Consider the following 22,534-nt stretch of genomic DNA (forward strand, 5'->3'; position numbering starts at 1 on the left):
AGAAGACCGCAATGCATAATGTTTTATGACACTTGACCCTGCCTACTAAGGGGGAGGTGACCGCCATTAGATTTTAAAGTACCATTTCCATGGTAAAGCAATGTCCGATTCCAAAATGGTTTTCACAGGATGAATCTTGGGCTTCTAAGCTTTCAAATGATATATGATTTATGATGATTACTAAAAGATTTAGTAAAAGACAACAGAGAAAAAGACAACAACAAAAAAGAGTGCCAAGCGTCCCACAGGTGGGACAGTGACAGTTATGGGGTTAATTTCTTTTACCAAGCTCCTCACCTAGTGGGTGGTGTCAGGTTTTGTATTACACAATTTATTTGAACTACTTTTTTATAAAAAAAAAAAACTTTTCTAATCTTGACAAAATATCATATCATATCATCAGAAAGTTCTGAGTCTTACAGTCCCATCTGCCAACTGTTTTTTGATATTGAGACTGAAATGTATAAATTGGATACAGGAGAATGCATAAAAAAACACCCAGTGGCTATTTTTGGTACAACGCCTAAAAATCTCATGGGAAGTTACATTTTGTGATATCAAATTAAAATTTAGAACACAAATTGGTTAGACATATGACTTTGATTTGATAGTAATTTTAGAGTAAAAATTATTTTGTAAAATATATATTTTATATAAAATATTTAGAGTACATTTGATTTACAGTAAATGTAATCATTTTTTGAAGTTACTTTTCCTTTTTTTTTTTAAAACAAGACCAAACTTATGTCTATATTCCAAAACATTCTTAAATTACAACCATTTACATTTAGTGTTATGTTACGTATATTCTCAATATACTCAATACTCTCTTTTTTATACCCTAAACAGGCAACGTGACTCAGGAGTCACATACATTTCAAAACATGCTAAATAACAACATAAACAACATATGACTAAATTTTTTTCTTCAGCACCCTAAGACAATGTTCAGAATTAATGTTAGCAGTAATATAATTTTTTTTTCCAAAAGAAAAGTAAGTTTAATATATAATTAACTACCTCAAAATCTGAATGATCTCCACCACTGGCAGCCATGTTGGATTTATATCAGGCTGACTAATAAGACACTGAAATCTTGAAGCAAATCATGTGACCAGCATACTTGAGACAGACCAGGCATTGATAAATGATAAAAGGATTTCATAAAAAAATTGTTCTTATGTCCCAAAAAAGACAATAAAAACTATGTGACTCGTGGGTCACGTTGCCTGATTTAGGGTTAAAAACCATGTTAATAGACCCAGTGGTGTGGGAGCAATGTTCCAGACATCAGCATGTACACTCTTCTGTGTTCTCTGACATCTGTGATGGCTCAGTATTCAAATCCAATGACTTTTTTAAGCAGCCTGAGATTACAAAGAGAGACTTTAACTATTTTGGTCAAACCAAAATTTTTGCTAATTGTTGGCAGATGTCAAAGAACTTGAAGAGCATGGATTTGTGACATCTTCAGGTGACATAGTAAGTGCAACAATAGTGGCTATTATCGGTGATAATTTGGGGTCCCACTGCATCGGTGGTTACTCACAGAACTTCAGTACTGCCAAGCATTGCTGTAGGTATTGCTTGGTATCCTATTGGAGTCCTATAAGGCGGCAGTGGAAACTCTTAGGACGACCGAAGAAAATGTTGTTCATAGGTTGAAGTTTGACTCCATTCTCAAAAACCATTCCCCCATGCCTTGGCCACGACTTGTTTGAAGGCGTTGTAGCTATTGATCTTGCCATTTTCTTTGAATACTTTGTAAAAAGGAAGTGGTTTTCATATACACAGCTGAACAGGAGACTTGCACAATTCAAATATCTGGATTCTGCCCCCTCACAGATATGTGAAAAAGGCAGAAAGTTAGGTGGTCAAGCAGCTGAGAACTGGTGTCTCCTCAGATTTCTTCCTGTCATAATTGGAGACAGAGTAGAGTCCAACCCGTCCTCATCAATCTGCGTATAAATAACACGACTTTACACTTTCTAGTTGCGTGTAATGTATACGCCAAATGCCAATTTTGCATGCATATGATACGCCAATCCTTCACATTAATTTTGGTGGAAAGCAGATGCGTCCAAATACCACGCATCATCTTCAGCGGCAGTGACGTCACCAGCGAGGCTCGTCCAGTTCACCTGATGCGCGTACACCTTCAAACAGGTAAGCAAGGGTAACTGATGCAAAAAATTCAATTCAGGTCAGACGGTGGGTGGTGGTTTAATATGCAACAAATTTATTCAGAAGAATATAGAAAATGAAACTACAAATCATAACTTGCAAACAAGATTATTAAGTATCATAACCAGCTTCAAATATAGAAGGTACAAATCCAAAATTAATATATGATGGATTGTGCCCATTTAAGATGGGTAAAAATGATTATAATATTCAAAAGTACTCAAACTGTTAAAATTATAAAGTAAATACTAATACAAAGATTAAAAAAAATGTGAAAATTGCAGTCACCTCCCCAAGTGATGCACCCGTGGCCGCTTCTCTCGCAGCCTTGTCAGCTAGCAAGTTTCCTTTTGCCAACCAATCATTGAAAGTACTGTGACCTTACAAACCGCAACACTGTTAGGTGGAATTTTCTCGCATGTTTCTGTCACAGTCTTAAGCTGGTGTGCCTGGGAGGGCCACCAGATGACACTGTCTTTTTGTGAGTGTTGTGTGTTATTTGATGCCATGTGCTCTCTCCTGTCTATTTTCTGACCCCACCCATCTTGTTACATCATTATTGTTTTAGTTGCCACACCTGTGTCTCCCTCGTTAGGTTCCCTATTTATTCTCTTGGTGTCTGTAATCCTGTGCTGATCTGTTGTTTTCCATCGTGGTGTTATGTCTGTTTGTAGTACAGTTTCCAGTCTGCCTGTTTGTCCCCCTTGGGGTGGTTTTTGTTAGTTTTTGTTTCATTTCTGTATTAAAAGGACCATTCTGCCTGCATTTGAGTCTTCGCCTCTTTCGCACCGTGACAGAAAAGATCAGCCAACTTGAAGACTCAGCGGCAATGGGAATTTTTTTATACCTGGCTGCCAGACAACAGAGGATCCAGACCCTGGCCAATGGGCCACATCCCTGCCCACAAGACAATCGCCCCTTTGGGCTGTATGCGTAAAATCTCTTCTATACAGACCAGGGGCTAGGGCTTGAGGAAAGCACCCTCATCCACTTGTTTCTAGCAGGCCTGGATGAGCCTGTCAACAGGGAGGAGCGGGGGGAGCTGGATATGTGGTCCTACTGGGAGATGGTCGACCACATCATCGATTTGAGGGAGGTGGAACTGCTGGATGGTGCCCCCTCCCATTCTGGGCTGCAGTTCCAGAACCTCCTCAGGTCGTGCTGGCTACTTCCAGGTTCTTGGGGTCATTCTCTGGGCACCTCGGGCTTAGACGCAGCGTGAAGGATCCTCCGCTGATGTCGGTGAGGGAGGCAATGGCTGCTCAGAATCCACCCAGGGCAGCGGTGTCCGCTCGCGATGCCCCCGAGGCGGCGGTGTCCGCTCGCGATGCCCCCGAGGCAGCGGTGGCCATTCAGAGAGCTCCAGAGGCGGCGGTGTCCACTCAGGATCTCCACGTCTCTGCGGAACTTCCAGAGCCTCGTCACGTCTCTGCTGTACTACCAGAGCCTCTCCACGTCTCTGCTGTACTACCAGAGCCTCTCCACATCTCTGCTGAACAACCAGAGTTTCTTCACATCTCTGCGGAACTTCCAGAGCCTCGTCACGTCTCAGCCGAACTTCCTGAGCGCTCGACTTATCCTGTCGTGGCCATGGAGGCCATCCAGGAACTCACCGCCTGCCCTGTCATGGCCATGGAGACCATTAACCATCTCCTCAGGGCCACGGAGGCCACTCTTAACCTGTTCATGTTCTCTATTTCAGGCTTACCTAACCAGACTTGCTCTCCTGTGCCATCGATCCCACTGTGGTGGTCTTCGGCGCCGCCCTGGTGGGCTTCTGTCCCGACCGCACGGCTGTGGTGGTCTTCTGCGCCACCCTGGTGGGCTTCTGTCTCGACCGCACGGATGTGGTGGTCCTCTGCGCCGCCCTGGTGGGCTTCTGTCTTGACCGCACGGCTGTGGTGGTCCTCTGCGCCGCCCTGGTGGGCTTCTGTCTCGACCGCACGGCTGTGGTGGTCTTCTGCGCCGCCCTGGTGGGCTTCTGTCTTGACCGCACGGCTATGGTGGTCTTCTGCGCCGTTCTTGTGGGCTTCTGTCTCCACCGCATGGCTCCAGGTCCACCTGCTCCACCCTGGATTCCTACCCTGTCAGCTCTGCCCTGGGCCCCTGAAATTTCTGTTCCCTCCTGGCTTATTTGTTTTGTTGTTGTTTTGTTTTTTGTCAATGTCAATGTCAATTTTATTTATATAGCACTATTAAACACAACCACTGGTTGACCAATGTGCTGAACAACAACAATAAAAACATTTCAATAAGACAAAACATAATAAAATAATACAGTAGAAAATTCTCAGTTTTAAAACGCTAAATCAAAAAGGTACGTTTTCAACATAGATTTAAAAACAGATAGTGAAGGTGCAGATCTAATACAAAGGGGTAATGCATTCCACAATCTAGGGGCAGCTACCGAGAAAGCGCGGTCACCCCTACATTTCAGCCTCAATTTGGGGATGCTTAAAAATCTCTGGTTGGACGACCGGAGAGACAAGAGGGGTCGGTGTTCATTCAATAATTCATAAAGATAAGTAGGGGCAAGACCATTTAATGATTTAAACACTAAAAGTAGAATTTTAAAATTAACTCGATAGCGCACGGGTAGCCAGTGTAGAGAGCGTAAAACCGGTATAATATGCTCCCATTTTTTGGAGCGCGGTAAAAGCCTAGCAGCTGCATTTTGAACTATCTGCAAGCAAGATAGGGTGACTGACTAATCCCTAGATACAGCGAATTGCAGTAGTCCAATCTAGATGTAATAAAAGCAATAATTATTTTTTCGAAATTTCTAGTAGATAGTAGAACTTTTGCTAATAGTCGAAGCTGAAAAAATCATGATTTAACCACTGAATTTATCTGTTTGTCAAACTTTAGACCATCATCGAAGATAACACCCAGATTTTTTACCCAAGGCTTCACAGATAGATTTTTATCGCCTAGGGTTACTTTAGGCGCAGTAAAATAATTTGATGGACCAAACACAATTATTTCTGTTTTACTCTCATTAAAATTTAAAAAAATTAAAGACAACCAGGCTTTCACATCTGACAGGCAAGACATAAGTGCTTCCAAACCATTTGAGCTCTGTTTTAAGGGCAAATAGATTTGAGTATCGTCTGCATAGCAATGAAATGACCTTCAGAAAATAAAACCTTCAGAAGAGCGGTCTCAGTCGAGTGGTGTTTTGTAAAACCTGATTGAAAAACTTCAAGGATCTTATTTTCATCCAGAAAGCTTTGTAGTTGTTGCAGAACTACTTTTTCTAAGATCTTTGAAATAAAAGACAAATTTGAAATGGGTCTATAGTTGGCTAAAACAGAAGGATCTAAGTTCGGCCTCTTAAGCAAGGAATAAACTGTGGCATGTTTTAACACATCAGGTACAATACTACTTTCCAAACATCGATTTATCATGGTCACAAAATAAGGACCCAAAGCATCAAAAACTTGTTTGAAGAAATATGGTGGAAGAGCATCAATAGAGGAGCCAGACAGCTTTAACTGACACGCTATATCTTGAAGATATATAAGAGAGATAGGTTCAAACTGGTTCAACTCAGCAGAACCAAAGGTAATAATTGAAGGATCAAACGCAGGTGGGACTATCCCTAACCTGATATCACTGATTTTATTTATAAAATATCTAAGAAAGTCACACATAGTTTTTGACGCATCTGGGTACTCACGAACAGTTGGATTAACAGCAGCGTTAAAAATAGTAAAAAGTGTTTTAGGTCTATGGTAATTCTTTTCAATGATTGCCGCAAAGTACCTGGATTTAGCTGCTCTCACTGAGTCTAAGACATCCACACATTTGGAGTTAAGCCTGGACAGGAGGTCCTCTGCAGTCAAAAAACATTTACTGACATCTACTGATTTAATAGCGTCACAGAAAGCTAATGAAAAGGCTTTGCTAGTTGTAGAGGTGATTAATCGAAATTTACGGGTACATTGAGTGACTTTTGGAATATTAGAAACCCAAGGAACAGAAAACAAGACAGATTTATGATCAGAAAACACATTGTCAGACACTTTAGGATCCGACAGTGAAAAGCCATAAGATAGCACCAGATCAAGTGTATGTCCCATTTTTTGAGTGGGGACATTCACATGTTGTTCTAGATCAAATGCATTTAGTAGAGCAACAAATTCTTTAGCTAATGAATCCACTGTGCAGCATACATGTACATTAAAATCACCAAGGATCAACAATTTGTCATATTTTGGTATGAATTCCCCCAGGAAGTCTGCAAACTCATTTAAAAAGTGTGTGTTCTGCTTTTTCGGGGGGCGGTATATCAGAGCAACCAAAAGTGGGAAATTCATGTCCAGTATAAACAGCTGCAGCTCAAAACTCTGATAATCATTTATCATAATTTGGCTGCAAGAAAATGTGTCTTTAAAAATAGTAACCAAGCCTCCACCGCGACCAGATTTACGAGGTGAGTTAAAGAACAAACATTATGGAGGTAAAAGTTCAGAGAAAGGGCTAAGATCCCCAGTAGTAAGCCAAGATTCTGTAATAAACAAAAAATCCAATTCCCGCGGAGAGAAGAAGTCATTTATATTAACATTTTTATTTACCACTGATCTGACATTTAACAATGCCATTCTAAGCCGAGGCAAATTTTCAGACAATACCTCAGATTGCGATGTCCCGAGAAAAGTACGAAGATGGTGCAAGCACACTCCCCCACGGTGTACTCGGGGTGAGCCGTAGACAGGAAGCACAGCATCCGCGGCCAGAGTCAGTGGAATATTCAAATTTTGCACTGGATCCAGGGAGCGCGAGCGAATGAAGAAATCGCCGGCCAAACCCTTCCCATGATGAAGAGCCTGGAAAGGCCGCGACTCACGCTGTTGATGCAGGAAGTGCTTCAGCTTAACGGCAAGACCACCACGACATCTGCGTCGTTTCCGACGCCTCCTCGCCGGTAGGGAACTTGGCCAACGACGAAGGTAACCAGTTATTGACTTCAGAAACGGAGGTGAGTGATATGAGCCATATCGTGCTTGAGATAATAGTTCGTTTGCGCTAAATTGTAAGCTTAACAGCGTTAATTTGTCATAGACAAATGATGACAAGGCGTACTGTATAAAATAAGAAATAAAACAAAATAAAACAAACAAACTGTGGATTTCACCACGAGACCGACGGCACACCACAGACACCGGTGCCATCTTTCCACCTTTTCTTTCCATAGAGATGCTCCTTTTTTCTCTCTGTTTCCCTCTACGGGCCTGGCCCTCCATCCCTCCCCCTGATCCACCTCCGTTCCACCTCCCTCCATGATTCTGTCTTTGGAGTGTCTGGAATCCACTCCTTAAGGGAGGGGTTCTGTCACAGTCTTCAGGTGGTGTGCCCGGGAGGGCCACCAGATGACACTGTCTTTTTGTGAGTGTTGTGTGTTATTTGGTGCGATGTGCTCTCTCCTGTGTATTTTCTGACCCCACCCATTTTGTTACATCATTACGGTTTTAGTTGCCACACCTGTGTCTCCCTCGTTAGGTTCCCTATTTATTCTCCTGGTGTCTGTAATCCTGTGCTGATCTGTTGTTTTCCATCGTGGTGTTATGTCTGTTTGTAGTACAGTTTCCAGTCTGCCTGTTTGTCCCCCTCGGGTGGTTTTTGTTAGTTTTTGTTTAATTTTTGTATTAAAAGGACCATTCTGCCTGCATTTGAGTCTTCTCCTCTTTCGCACCGTGACAGTTTCAAGAATTTCTTTAATGATGGTTTGATGACTTGGTTGGTGTACCAACCAGCGGTGGTCAGATAGCCGCGACGTTTCCAAATAGGGCTATAACTCTGCACTACATGATAACTGTAGGCACTGTCAGTAAAAATGTTCACATAAATGGAGCTATTTTCACTTGCAGTTAATTTAAGTGCTAGATTTAAAGCAGCTTTCAAAGCATGCAGTTCAGCTATCTGAGCACTTCCCTCCCCGTAGCGACCCCCCAGCCAAGACTTCGCCTGTCCTCCCCTCTACTACCGCCCAACCCGTGTAGCGTGTCTCACCGTTTTAAAAGCTGCTGCCATCCACAAACATTTCCATGGAATCTGCAAATAGCTCATCTCTGACGAAATGTACCCTGTCACAAATAACCACTTCACCACAGTCATGGGCACTCCCTTCGTTCTCCATAAGGGAGGCAGGGTTCGTCCGGTTATCTGCAACAACAGTAAGCTGAGGACTCATGAGAGCAGTTTCCCACGTAGCACGTTGCTAATTTGTTATTGATTTCACCTTTGTCTCAAATAGCAAACGTAAAAAGCAATGTGGGGTGTGTAAAACAGTCTGGTTGTAGCCGACGATGTGCTCGGTGACCTTCAGTGCCCACTCTGCACAGTCCAACGCAATCAAACACAGCATCTGTCCTTTCATGGAAGAGGGAATCATAGTTGAATAATATCCAACAATTCCAAAACTTTTGTCACTTTTGTGCTGTCCCAGCACGCAGTTGTAAGCATTCGGGCCTACATGTGTCCTAATGTGGAACGACTTTGTCATGTCAGGGTGATGAAAAGCAGGAGAAGAGGCTAATGCGGATTTGAGAGTAAAAGACTCAGCCATGTCTGTTGTCCACTCTAGAGGGGAAGCACCCGGAAGGCCTCCCTTAAGAGCCTCTGTTAGAGGTTTAGCCAAATCAGAAAAATCAGGGATGTAAACCAGTTAAAATTAAATAGCCCAATTAGTGATCTTAAACCAGTAACTGTGGTTGGCTTCTTTAATTGTGTAATGGCTATGACCCGGTCTGGAAGAGGTCTTTTTCCTTCACGACCAACACTCTGACCTAAAAATGTCTTCCGGTTGAAACAGCTGGGCCTTCCGTTTGTTTAGAAGGAAGCCAGCCTCTTGAAGTGCTCTCATTAGGCGAGTGAGGACACTCAGATGCTGCGCCTTATTTGGAGATGCAAGAAGAATGTTGTCACAATATTGAATGATAACAGATGCACGATTCTACAAATTTAGAAATTGCAATGCGGACGACAGAATGAAACAAAGATGAGCTTTCGCAAAAGCTTTAAGGAAGTCTTCGCCAGGTAAATTGTACGCCATTACAGGTGAAAGCAAATCGGTGTTGATCCTCCTCCCTAATAGGGCAGGACCAAAAACCATTTGTGATGTCAACTGCGCTAAAATAGCGGCGATTTGGAGAGATGTCATTTAAAATGGTTGACGGATTTGCAACAATGGGGGTTGTTTTGGTGGTCACAGCATTCAATGCTGTATAATCTATAGTAAGCCTATAGCTACCGTCTGGCTTTTTCACAGGCCACATGGGTGAATTAGTTGGGGAAGTACACCTTACCACAATCCCTGCTTCCTCGATCTGGCTCACAATTGCCTGTGCCGCTCTCTCTGCTTCTCTCCGAAGAGGATACTGGAATAGTGGAGGATGTACAGGACCTGAAACATTCAGAGGTTCAATTCTGCAAAGACCAACATCAAGTTTAAAAGTTGACCACAAATATGCAAATTTCTCAGAAAAGTATTGTATCAATGGGGAGTCAGAGACTCTTTCTCATTTGCTGTAACAGCTCCAATGTTAAATTTAGGAGTTCCATTTTTGTTGACCACTGGTATGGGAACTGGCAAAATTGTACTAACTAATTGATTCTTAGTTAACAAAATGTCTGCTTCCAATATATCCATTCCCAATACCGTGCCAACTTGACTTTCTGCAACTCAGAACTGCACCCAAAAAGGTTTACCAAATGGATAAATTGTTAAGGGAGTCAATTGAGACTGTGTGAAAAGACTGCCACCAGATAATCCTTGAAGAGTCATGTGTTTGTTTGTTAAAGGTAAATTAAGGTTGGTGATTGACACGCTTGCCCCCGAATCAATAAGAATGTAGCTATCCTGGCCTCCTAGGTTAGCATATAAAAATGGACGGGGGTCGGCGTGCGCCATTAAAATGGAGGCCACCTCCCGTCATTCTGTAACCTCAAGTGCTTTAGTCAGTCTGTCAACCTGTTGCATCAGCAGCTTCAGCTGTGCCTGCATGTCGACTTCCTTTTTCTCTGCATCGCCTCTATTCTCAGCAAGAGGTCGAGGGGGCAACTTTGGTGGCAGTTGCTGTTGCTGAAAAGATGAACTTTTAAAACTTTTAAAACCCTCGCTCTCCATCTCGCCCAGAGCACCTATTTGCGTAGTGGCCTGTTTTCTGACAATTATAACAGGTAACTACAGGGGCAGAGGGCGATCCAATTGCAGCAACTGCTCTTTTCGTTTGGTCAACAATATCTTGAGCTCTGGTTCCCCACGCGATGAAAGCAGCCCAATCACCTATTGTTGGCAAAGAAGAACGAAACAGTGAATTTAGCATTCATATTTGACTGTGCAGTGTGAGAATATATGAGTACAACAGTATATGAGAATCCAGATCAACAGCTTCTTTTGTAGCAACGAATTCTTTTAACTTCATTGCCTGCACCCCGACGCCCTCGTCCTGAAAGACTCTCAACTCGCACGTGTCAGTGTTTATGAACAGATTAAATGAAATTGGACAAATTTAATCTTGACAAACTATGTATCATTATAAAGATCTAAGCCTCAAGCATCGACGGCAGATCGCTGTTTTTCAATGGAAAGCTTATAAAGACTGTATTTGCTACATTTGTGTAAGCAGTACACATACAAACATGATCAATGGAAACGCTGTACATACCAGATCCGTCGTAATAACGAGTCATAAACACATCCACAGCTGTAAATCCCGGTTTAGTTAGAAAGGTAAGGGTCCACTGAACGACATCTCATGGAGCACATTTAGTCCAACGAAGCAATAACGTTGTAATATGGATCATAATTCCTTTGTTTACGTTTCAGTTCTTCAGTGACAGAACTGTTTGCGTCCGTTATGGAATAAGTCACGGTCGGAAACTGCGTCTTGGTAGTAAAAAAACGGCATGGTTTTGCAGTGTACAGTGTCACAAACAGAATGAGGTGATTCAAAAAAAGAATGAATGAAAGATAAAAACGAAAGCTAGTTTATTTGAATTTTGGCGCTCCCTCGTGACGCGCTCTGACGCACCTGTCAGCTGATGGAGGCAGAACTTATAGTGATCGCCTTTTTCTTTGTTTGTTTTATTTTTCAACAGTTTTTATATATGTGAGAGTGTGTTTTATGTTGAATGTGAATGTATCTGCATGATTACCATCTGTTTGAGTGCAAATCAGCCCAAATCAGCTTGCTATTACTGTATGATCATGGCTATCAAAGTGAACGCGTCTATATAAATAGAGAGAGTGGATTATTTACTTTGGCACATTTGTGTTATTACCATCTGTATAAGTGGCCATCAGCACATCAGCACTTATTTGCATCGTAATTCATTGTAAATACTGCCTTTCTAGCAATCTCAGGATGTTCTGTAATTGGCAAACAAAGTTAAATCTTTTTTATTTTTCTTATTATTCTTATTTTTCTTACTCAAATTATTCTTATTGTATTTTTCTAGTGCTCAAATAAATCACTTATATGATGTCTAAGTTTCTGTCTAGTGTTTTATAACTGAAAAAACCATGCAGTAGTATGTTTACTGACTAAATAGTTTGTAGAAGCCTTCAATACTATTGGGAAATATATTTTCTTATATTTCTTATATTTGGGGGTGGGGGGTCTAGACATAGTCTCAGAAAAATATTTGCAGGAGTCTCATTTTTCATGATATTTTATTCAGATTTGAAATAGAAAATCATGAGACATGTGGCTCCAGGACTCATTTCATGTATTTTCATATCAAATAAAAAAATATTTAAGTGTGGTAAAAATAAAATTCAAGGCACTTCGCTGTCTATAACTTTTAATATTTTTGAGCATTATCAAATCTGGTTGATAAAAAGTTAAGCCCAAAGGGTCTTCTTTCCAAAGACACCAAAATTATGTTTGTAACACACTGAAGTAGGAAACTGTTACAATTATAAGTTAGGTAGAGCACTTCAGCTGTGAGTCCCATAATGGGAGGTGCTGGCTAACAGGTTGAAGCTCGTGTGAAACGCTCAGTATATTCAACAAAGGGCTCGTTAGGGCCCTGTCTGATCAATGTCACATTAGTGAAAGTCTGAGTTCCTGATCCAATTACATGCTGTACTTCAGTACGCAGTTCGTTAAATTGAGTAGCAAACTCATTTGCTTTTGCAAGTGGATTCGCTGGTGGTGTGAGATTCACAATCTGGCCAGTATATGTGGATGGGCAGACCTGTTCACAAATAGAGTACAAATCTTTCACTGCAAGGCGATTAGCCCTTGACATTATCCACAAGCGATCCCAAAAATCAGAATTAGTACATTTGGATTTCATAATTGGCAGTGTGTGTACAATACTAGTTAAATCACGCACGCCCATAGTTTGATAGACCCCCACTTGGCCACCCGCTGTTGCTTCCTGATATCCTGGCAAAGTCTGCCCAGGCAAAGGAACAGTAATGGGTGCCATCGGTGCTGTGGGGCAATCTCTTTTCTCATTATCCACTTCACTATAGCGTGGTAATCTTGGGTATAATTTCACATATTCGTCCCAATCAGCCTCAGCTTCTTCCAAACTGCAAGGAGAAATAGCTGCAACCTGTATTCCACCATTCTCAGAAATATCTGTTTCATTTCTACCTGCTCTCGCAATCGCAACTTTCAGTTTCGAAGCATATTCCTGCCGGTTATAAATGTCATCAATCTTAGGAGCTTTGCCTGGATTGGCTCTCGGCTCCTTCGTTACAAGGTCTAATAAATCCCACATATCTTGTGCAGCAACTCTAGCTGCTTTCGCTAAATTATCAACATGCACTATTCTTCAATTTCTGTCAGTCAAAAGCCCTTTCACTTTCCTTATCCATAAACAACACAAAACATGTGCATATTTCTTTTGTTTCTTGTGATCAGTAATTTCCTTCAACACCCATTAACTCTGTCTGCGCGGACCCCAAATCTCTCTAAATCCATCTTTAACCATTTTCTGCCTTATTTCTTCTACATTTCCAATACCCAATGCTGCTGCAGTGAGAGCTTCATTAGGAGTTTCTTTTATTTGCACAGGTGCCATTAACTCGTGTACTGACAACTCCAACAAAGAAAAAGCTTATTCAATTCAGATACGCTCAATTAAAATTAAATCTTTATTTATCCTTACTTATTTTCACTTAATTCACCGTCTGACAATTTGTTGATTTAAATTTAGTCGCAAGGTGGAGTTCTGCTAGTGTCAAAACTGCCGAGTCCAATCCCAGAGCCTATATCAAAAACACAAGAACGGCATTCAGATCCGACCAGCACGCTGCAGTAAACCCTGCGCTCGCAATACTCTCGCAATATTCCCCAGGTAACCCCGCAGCATGTAAAGTGCAGATATTTATCTACACTATTAGTACCCCTCAATAGTGAACAACACATTTAATGCCGCGGATCGCTGTCTCATCCCCCAGCGATTTTTCATACGGTTACACCACCGTCTTGCCCCAAACTCGTTCTCTTGATGCAGTCAAGAATAGTGAACGAAATGGGTCCGCAGATATAGCTCCTAGACTCTGCAGATAGCACAAGAGAAGCCCATAAAGAGAAAAGGATGAGCAACTCACCTCCTCTTTAGTTTGCCTTGCGGTGCATCAGACTACTTCAACGGATCGATGGATCCCAGCGGTGCCTCAAAAACTGATGCAAAAAATTTCAATTCAGGTCAGACGGTGGGTGGTGGTTTAATATGCAACAAATTTAGGTATTCAGAAGAATATAGAAAATGAAACTACAAATCATAACTTGCAAACAAGATTATTAAGTATCATAACCAGCTTCAAATATAGAAGGTACAAATCCACAATTAATATAGTTTTAAAAGCAATCCATATATGATGGATTGTGCCCATTTAAGATTAGTAAAAATTATTATAATATTCAAAAGTACTCAAACTGTTCAAATTATAAAGTAAATACTAATACAAAGTATCTAAAATCAAAGTATCAAAAGTCTAAGTATCCAAAAGTCAAAGTATCTGAGTTGAATAAACCTGTAAAAGTTCAAAGTATTCAAGTGAGCCTGGAATAAAAGATAAAGAAAAGATAAAACGAAGCTCAGTTAGTATAGACTAGACTGAACTGAGAAGGGAGGGTGTCTGCATCTCTATCTATATTCCTTCAAAACCATTAGATCTTATGTTTAAGGCTGAAGTCATGTCTCAAATAAATCATACGTCTCCGGTCTATACAAAAATATCCAAATATGTCTTGCGGTTCAGTTTCACACATTTCACAAGTTCAGAACGTCATATGGTTATAAATATTTAGAATTTATTTCCTTGAATGGACTAGGCTCAGTTAAAGGAACACTCCGACTTTTTGGGACTTTAGCTTATTCACAGTATTCCCCAGAGTTAGATAAGTCCATACATACCTTTTTCATTTCTGTGCGTTCTGTAAGTGTTATTTGACGAACCCACCGCTAGCCTAGCTTAGCACAAAGACTGGATGTAAATGGATACTGGTAGCATAGTAATCCCAATAAGTGACAAAATAATGCAAACATTTTCCTATTTACATGTTGTGATCTGTATAGTCACAGCGTGTACAAATAACAAGGCTATATGAGACCGAGACCATTTTTAATTGTATAAATACTATTCTCACTAGGCGTAGGAGCACAGGTAACGTTACTTGAGCGGAGTGGCTACTTGGGCGGAGTGATTAGTGCAGCACACGAGACCGTAAACAAAACAAACGTGACTAACTAGCTAGACGTGACTCGTGATCATGGCTAACTTTGAGGAATTGTCAGACTCAGAGGAATTTTACTGTGTATCAAACCAAGATCCAGAACCATATAGTTTTGAGTCAGAATACACAGACGAGGAGTTACAAACTTTGGAAGCTGTAAGACGAAGGGAGAATCAGAACGAACACGGACTGGTGGTTTAAATGTGGAACATGACAACCTATGCCGACAGAAACCGAGTGCCTTTGTTGTAATGAATGGGACCGGGTATTGCCATCAATGTCAAGGCTTGATGACAATCAAAATATTTGCGTCACTACCACGGAAGATTTCTCTGCCCTAATACACCCGGCAGTTGTCTTTTTTTCCCATTGTGACAAGATCAACTGGAAGAAACGCCCCATGCCGAGTGAACCTAATGCTCAGCTGTCCACCAAGTAAGTGATTTTGTTATAATGATCATTCATAGTTCAATGAAATTGTAGTATAGCCATTGCATACAGTGTGTCTCAATAATAACAATAAAGGGGATACACGGAGCCCCTATTCACGTAATAGTGTCACTACTAAGGTTATATTACATTAGCATGGCACTGTTACAGTATGGCTAATGTTAGTCATCTCAAAACATAACGGAACACTTACCGCAGTAACAGGTGATCCAATTTGTCCTGTCTTTATTATCGATGGGATGGCTGTATCCTGTAGCACACGTTTCATGGTCCGTGTGGCAACTTGCATTTTTTCAAAATAGTCGTCTACAGTAAAATGTTCAGAGCAAACGAAATACTTCGTGATGATGTTTACAGGTGTGTTTGGATCTATGTCGTTTATGAGTGTTTTTGGTTGGAATTCTATGAAACATCATAGTATTACCTGGTCTCCCCTGTTTATTGTCGCAGTTTTTTACAATACAGCGAACACCCATGATTGTAAACTATAAATTTACTTTCTAGTAATTGCTGACTCTATTACTCCAACTCTGAGCGAACTCTCTTCTCCTCACCATGGCGCGTCTCGGGTGCTGCGCTAATCACTCCGCCCAAGTAGCCACTCCGCCCAAGTAACGTTACCTGTGCTCCTACGCCTAGTGAGAATATAGTTCCCAGTATTTATACGATTAAAAATGGTCTCTGTCTCATATAGCCTTGTTATTTGTACACGGTGTGACTATACAGATCACAACATGTAAATAGGAAAATGTTTGCATTATTTTGTCACTTATTGGGATTACTATGCTACCAGTATCCATTTACATCCCGTCTTTGTGCTAAGCTAGGCTAGCGGTGGGTGCGTCAAATAACACTTACAGAACGCACAGAAATGAAAAAGGTATGTATGGACTTATCTAACTCTGGTGGATACTGTGAATGAGCTAAAGTCTCAAAAAGTCGGAGTGTTCCTTTTAATACAAAATGGAAAGCCACTGCATTATCTATTTCTGTCCCTATATGGCTACAGAGATCATCTAAGGCCTCTGGAACAGATTGTTCTTGAAGCGTTGTGCTGTTGAGCACGTAGCAGATCGACAGGTGGTAGAAGTCAGAATTTCGATGCACCAGTAACAATCTTTTTTTTTCTTCTTCTTTTTGTAATGATATCACATGGTTAACCATATTGTTTTAATTATTTCAGTATTTCTGCATCACGTTAGATGGGGTCGTGTGTTTAAAGGGCAGCGTATGCTCAAATTATGGGACAGTGGGCTGCTCAGCTAGCTTACCATTGTCATTAGCCTAAGCTAACCTCTACTGTATATAAACCTGTTGCAGTTTTAAATAAATAATGATGTGACATGGGTCTTCAGCTTTTAGACATGACTGATGCAAGCACAACAAATCAACCAACCCAATATAGCGTGACAATCGTGATTGTGTAAAAAGTCCACACATTTAGCATATTTTTACAATAGTAGCCTAACTGTTGCTCGACCACGTCATGTGTAGCCAATACACAGTAAGTACAACATATTTACTATGCTTCTCCTACTGTAACCGTAGTTTTACTCTGGTATTTTTAGTTACTAACGCACAATAACCACAACATTTACTATGGGTTTACCTTAGTAACCGTAGTTTTACTGTGGTATTTGTAGTTACTAACGCACAATAACCACAACATTTACTATGGGTTTACCTTAGTAACCGTATTTTTTCTGTGGTATTTGTAGTTACTAACGCACAATAACAACAACATTTACTATTGGTTTACCATAGTAACAGTAGTTTTACTCTGGTATTTGTAGTAACTAACGCACAATAACTACAACATTTACTATGGGTTTACCACGTTAACCGTAGTTTTACTCTGGTATTTGTAGTTAATAACGCACAATAACCACAACATTTACTATGGGTTTACCACGTTAACCGTAGTTTTACTCTGGTATTTGTAGTTATTAACCCACAATAACCACAACATTTACTATGGGTTTACCATGTTAACCGTAGTTTTACTCTGGTATTTGTAGTAATTAACGCACAATAACCACATCATTTACTATGGGTTTACCACATTAACCGTAGTTTTACTCTGGTATTTGTAGTTACTAACGCACACTAACCACAACATTTACTATGGGTTTACCACGTTAACCGTAGTTTTACTCTGGTATTTGTAGTAACTAACGCACAATAACCACAACATTTAATATGGGTTTACCACATTAACCGTAGTTTTATTGTGGTATTTGTTTTTACTAACGCACAATAACCACAACATTTACTATGGGTTAACCATGTTAACCGTAGTTTTACTGTGGTATTTGTAGTTACTAACACACAATAACCACAACACTTACCAGGATTTTACCACAGTAACTGTGTTTTTACTCTACACTATTTGTAAAACACAGGAACCACTAAGTTTGCCACACCTTTAATACCTTTTTGTGAAGTAATTGTAATTCAGTGTTTTTTTTTGTCTTGCAGTTACGTCGGATTACATACTCCACAACAACCTGTAATCCTGTCATCAGGAAACATGGTGTTAGCTTTCATTGTTATGCTGATGATACTCAGCTCTATATTTCTTCGCAGCCCGGTGAAACACACCAATTTGAAAAACTAATGGATTGCATAGTCGATATAAAAAACTGGATGACCAGTAATTTCTTACTGCTAAATTCTGAAAAAAACAGAGGTGTTAATTATAGGACCTAAAAACTCTGCTTGTAATAACCTAGAACACTGTCTAAGACTTGATGGTTGCTCTGTCAATTCTTCGTCATCAGTTAGGAACCTAGGTGTGCTATTTGATCGCAATCTTTCCTTAGAAAGCCACGTTTCTAGCATTTGTAAAACTGCATTTTTCCATCTCAAAAATATATCTAAATTACGGCCTATGCTCTCAATGTCAAATGCAGAAATATTAATCCATGCATTTATGACCTCAAGGTTAGATTATTGTAATGCTTTATTGGGTGGTTGTTCTGCACGCTTAGTAAACAAACTACAGCTAGTCCAAAATGCAGCAGCAAGAGTTCTTACTAGAACCAGGAAGTATGACCATATTAGCCCGGTCCTGTCAACACTGCACTGGCTCCCTATCAAGCATCGCAAAGATTTTAAAATATTGCTTATTATTTATAAAGCCCTGAATGGTTTAGCACCTCAGTATTTGAATGAGCTCCTTTTACATTATAATCCTCTACGTCCGCTACGTTCTCAAAACTCAGGCAATTTGATAATACCTAGAATATCAAAATCAACTGCAGGCGGCAGATCCTTTTCCTATTTGGCGCCTAAACTCTGGAATAACCTACCTAACATTGTTCGGGAGGCAGACACACTCTTGCAGTTTAAATCTAGATTAAAGACCCATCTCTTTAACCTGGCATACACATAACATACTAATATGCTTTTATTATCCAAATCCGTTAAAGGATTTTTAGGCTGCATTAATTAGGTAAACCGGAACCGGAAACACTTCCCATAACAACCTATGTACTTGCTACATCATTAGAAGAATGGCATCTACGCTAATATTTGTCTGTTTCTCTCTTGTTCCGAGGTCACCGTGGCCACCAGATCCAGTCTGTGTCCAGATCAGAGGGTCACTGCAGTCACCCGGATCCAGTACGTATCCAGACCAGATGCTGGATCAGCACCTAGAAAGGACCTCTACTGCCCTGAAAGACAGCGGAGACCAGGACAACTAGAGCCCCAGATACAGATCCCCTGTAAAGACCTTGTCTCAGAGGAGCACCAGGACAAGACCACAGGAAACAGATGATTCTTCTGCACAATCTGACTTTGCTGCAGCCTGGAATTGAACTACTGGTTTCGTCTGGTCAGAGGAGAACTGGCCCCCCAACTGAGCCTGGTTTCTCCCAAGGTTTTTTTCTCCATTCTGTCACCGATGGAGTTTCGGTTCCTTGCCGCTGTCGCCTCTGGCTTGCTTAGTTGGGGACACTTCATCTACAGCGATATCGTTGACTTGATTGCAAATAAATGCACAGACACTATTTAACTGAACAGAGATGACATAACTGAATCCAATGATGAACTGCCTTTAACTATCATTTTTGCATTATTGACACTGTTTTCCTAATGAATGTTGTTCAGTTGCTTTGACGCAATGTATTTTGTTTAAAGCGCTATATAAATAAAGGTGACATCCAGCAGCTCTTTAAAGAAGCCATCTCTTGTAAAATCTCTCTCTCTCTCCGCTAGAATTAACAGGGAACTTCAACTCCACGCTGTAACGATAGGACACAGGAGACGAGAGATCCAAGAGCAGTGTGTTTATTGGGTAATCCAAAAATCAATATCCAAAACAAGCAGGGGGTCAAAACCATGAAAGCATTCCAGAAACAAAACGAACATGAAACATGAAACAAGAAACTAGAAACTACAAGGGAACGCGAGGAAACTGGGTGACGGAAAAAAAGGACTACATGACACAGACAAAAAACAGACCGGTTGAAATAGACAGGATAATGACTATGAAAGTGAAGACACCTGAGTGCAATTAACAGGTGTGCAATTACCGTGATGAAGGGACAAGGCTTTGTGGGAAATGTAGTGCCTGCGGTGAGGTGCCTAGGGGAAGTGAGACCACTAGTGGACACCCAGGGAAACACAGACCAGACACCATGACACACGCTCCCAATGCTGATTTTGAAGAAGCTGTCAAGCGGGCTGAACAAGTCCTTCAAAGGTTCAACCCTTCACAGGTAATGTTGAAGACTTTTAGTTATAACTGATTTGCTTTAATGAACGCATCCTTATATTATGTATTAATCAAATATTATGGTCACAGATCATTTTAACACACTGTCTCAACATGTTTATATTTCAGAAATGCCTGTCATGAGATTTGAATTTGACCATCTTGTGCATTTATGAAGAAGACCAAAAGCTGCAAAGGCAAACACTTCCAATGGTACGTCTGTGCGTCTGTGCGTCTGAGCACCTTGACTGAACCTTACTGCAGATACATTTTTCTCAGCATTTGAGTGTTTATATCAAGAAGTTTATATTAAGTCCATTGTATTCTTTATTATTCTTTACAAATTGGTGCCGTCTCGTCCTGTTTCAACAGTACATGATATCTGTCCACACCTCATAGTCTGCCTTTCTTTCTATGGTGATTTTACTGAACACATCTGTCTTAGAAGCAAGAGAATGGAAATGCTAGTTTAACTTTTCAAGTGCTACAAATCAGATCTTCAATGAATTTGGCCAAATCAGATCACTTAAAGCTGTTCACACCAAGAACAAGAACTATAATGAGAACAATTTTAGCATCCACACCAACAGACAATACTGTTCTCTCAAGTCTCTTAAATTTTCCTCTCATTCTGTTAAACTTATACACAAAATTCTGCCTTTCTCTGCCTTTTTCATTTCATCTTTATCTTTTACTCCCTCACTCACACATTATTTTATGCTCTGTTTTAAGGTAGAAACTGAGAGTTTGCATGATGGCCTTTTCTCAGACGCTGAATCTGATGTGTACAGATTAACTCAGGAGCCTGCTAGAGTTGCCAGGGAACTTGAGCTTGAATTATATAATTATAACTGCTTAATTTATATTTTTAAACAACAATAATAATTAAACATGGGGTCAATAAATATTTTCTTGTTTTACAGCTGAAAATCAGTCAATCCAGTCCTAAAGAAATGAGGAATGAACATGGACTTCTTGTGCCCCAAAAGAAAACACAGAAAGGTGAAAAGTTTCACATTTCCATTTGTATGTCTGAATTCAATGCAGTTATGTGTGTTACAACATTGATGTTGATCTCTCAAAAGACTTTAAGTCAGCAGTTATAGTTTTTTCACATATACATCTTTTTATAGCTCCTAGAATGAGCAAATCAGCTCTGCATCATCTCTGTGATTTGGGAAGGAAATGACTGAATATGATGAGAACTGACACCTGCACCTGTATTCGCAAACACTATTCCTCTAGAGTAGTTATTGCTGTTATTGCTGACTTATTGTTTTGTCTGTTTGTTTGAATTAAGATTAAGCCAGTTGATGAAGATATCAATGCAATGGCCACCGAGTGCAGCACTGCTACCTGAACCCATCAGTTATCTGCTGTGAAGACTGCATTCACAAACCGCTCTACTGTGACAGCTCAGATGTTACGGCCCGTAAAAGTAAACATCACAGCTAAACAACGAGAACTAGTTGTGGGGGGATTCTTTTGGCCCATATCCCCAACAAGAATCAATGTTAAGTCCAGTGCAACAATTATAAATGAAAAAAAATATATATATTGTTTATTGATTTACCATATCCTAAATACATGTTTTGTCCCTCCAGGACATCTACACCAGGTGGAGTGTGAGGAGGACCGTCAGAGACTCCAGCCACCTGAGCCATGGATTGCTCTCACCCTTTCCATCAGGCAGACGTTATCACAGAACCTACACCAGCAGACAGTGAGACAAGTTCCTTTCACAGGCAATCAGACAGAACTGAACTCATACAAGTAAAACCATACACACCCCACCAACCTCATATGCCCTGCACTCTTATCAGTTACGCTGACTGGACTCAATATTATTATGCACCCTGACATTCTGTTTGTATCACAGTATGTCTTGGTTGTTTAAATTGGTGTCTTTGTTTACTGTCAACACTGTATTCTTGCACCTGATGTAATTAAATATTTGGAGCCCATTCCAAATAGGCACTGATGTATATTTTTGTGGTTCTATTCTTATTCTAAGATAAACATGACTTACAACTTACATATTGGCAAGTTGTTGAAAAGACAATCTTAAAAATATGACTCAGCACAGTCTGTTGTCAATGATGAGAAAAGGTATGTGTATGTTTTACTGCCTTTCCATCCCCAGGGGCCCAGTAAAGTCCCCTAGAAGAGCAAAAAAAATTTACATTTCAAATGGCTGTAAATCAAAGTCTGATTATAGTGTCAAAGAAAAAATTGGCAGGACAACTACTTATGCTATGCTAATTAAATAATGTTGGACAGAGTTTTCAAACATATATGGAAAGGTGGTATAAAGGTGTTTAAAAAAGTGCACTTAGTAAAATATCCAATTTCAGCCTGCCTTTTAAATATGTCAATATTGTTTACACAATGAACATGTTTAGATGAGCCTTTATTAAAAAAGATTGCATTTTCCCTTATTTTATTATTAAACATTTTAAACTACATTACCCATAAGCCT

General features: G+C 40.3%; 1 long non-coding RNA gene across 1 annotated transcript; it reads left to right on the forward strand.

Annotated features, from left to right (window-relative positions):
- Positions 1 to 1,942: 1,942 nt before the first annotated feature.
- On the forward strand, positions 1,943 to 20,911 carry LOC132155625 (uncharacterized). Its single transcript, XR_009437312.1, has 4 exons — positions 1,943 to 2,176; positions 19,974 to 20,059; positions 20,185 to 20,268; positions 20,428 to 20,911. It is a non-coding gene; the product is annotated as an uncharacterized LOC132155625 (long non-coding RNA).
- The last annotated feature ends 1,623 nt before the right edge of the window (positions 20,912 to 22,534 follow it).

This window comes from Carassius carassius, chromosome 13 (assembly GCF_963082965.1).
Source record: "Carassius carassius chromosome 13, fCarCar2.1, whole genome shotgun sequence".
NCBI classification, from domain to species: Eukaryota; Metazoa; Chordata; class Actinopteri; order Cypriniformes; family Cyprinidae; genus Carassius; species Carassius carassius.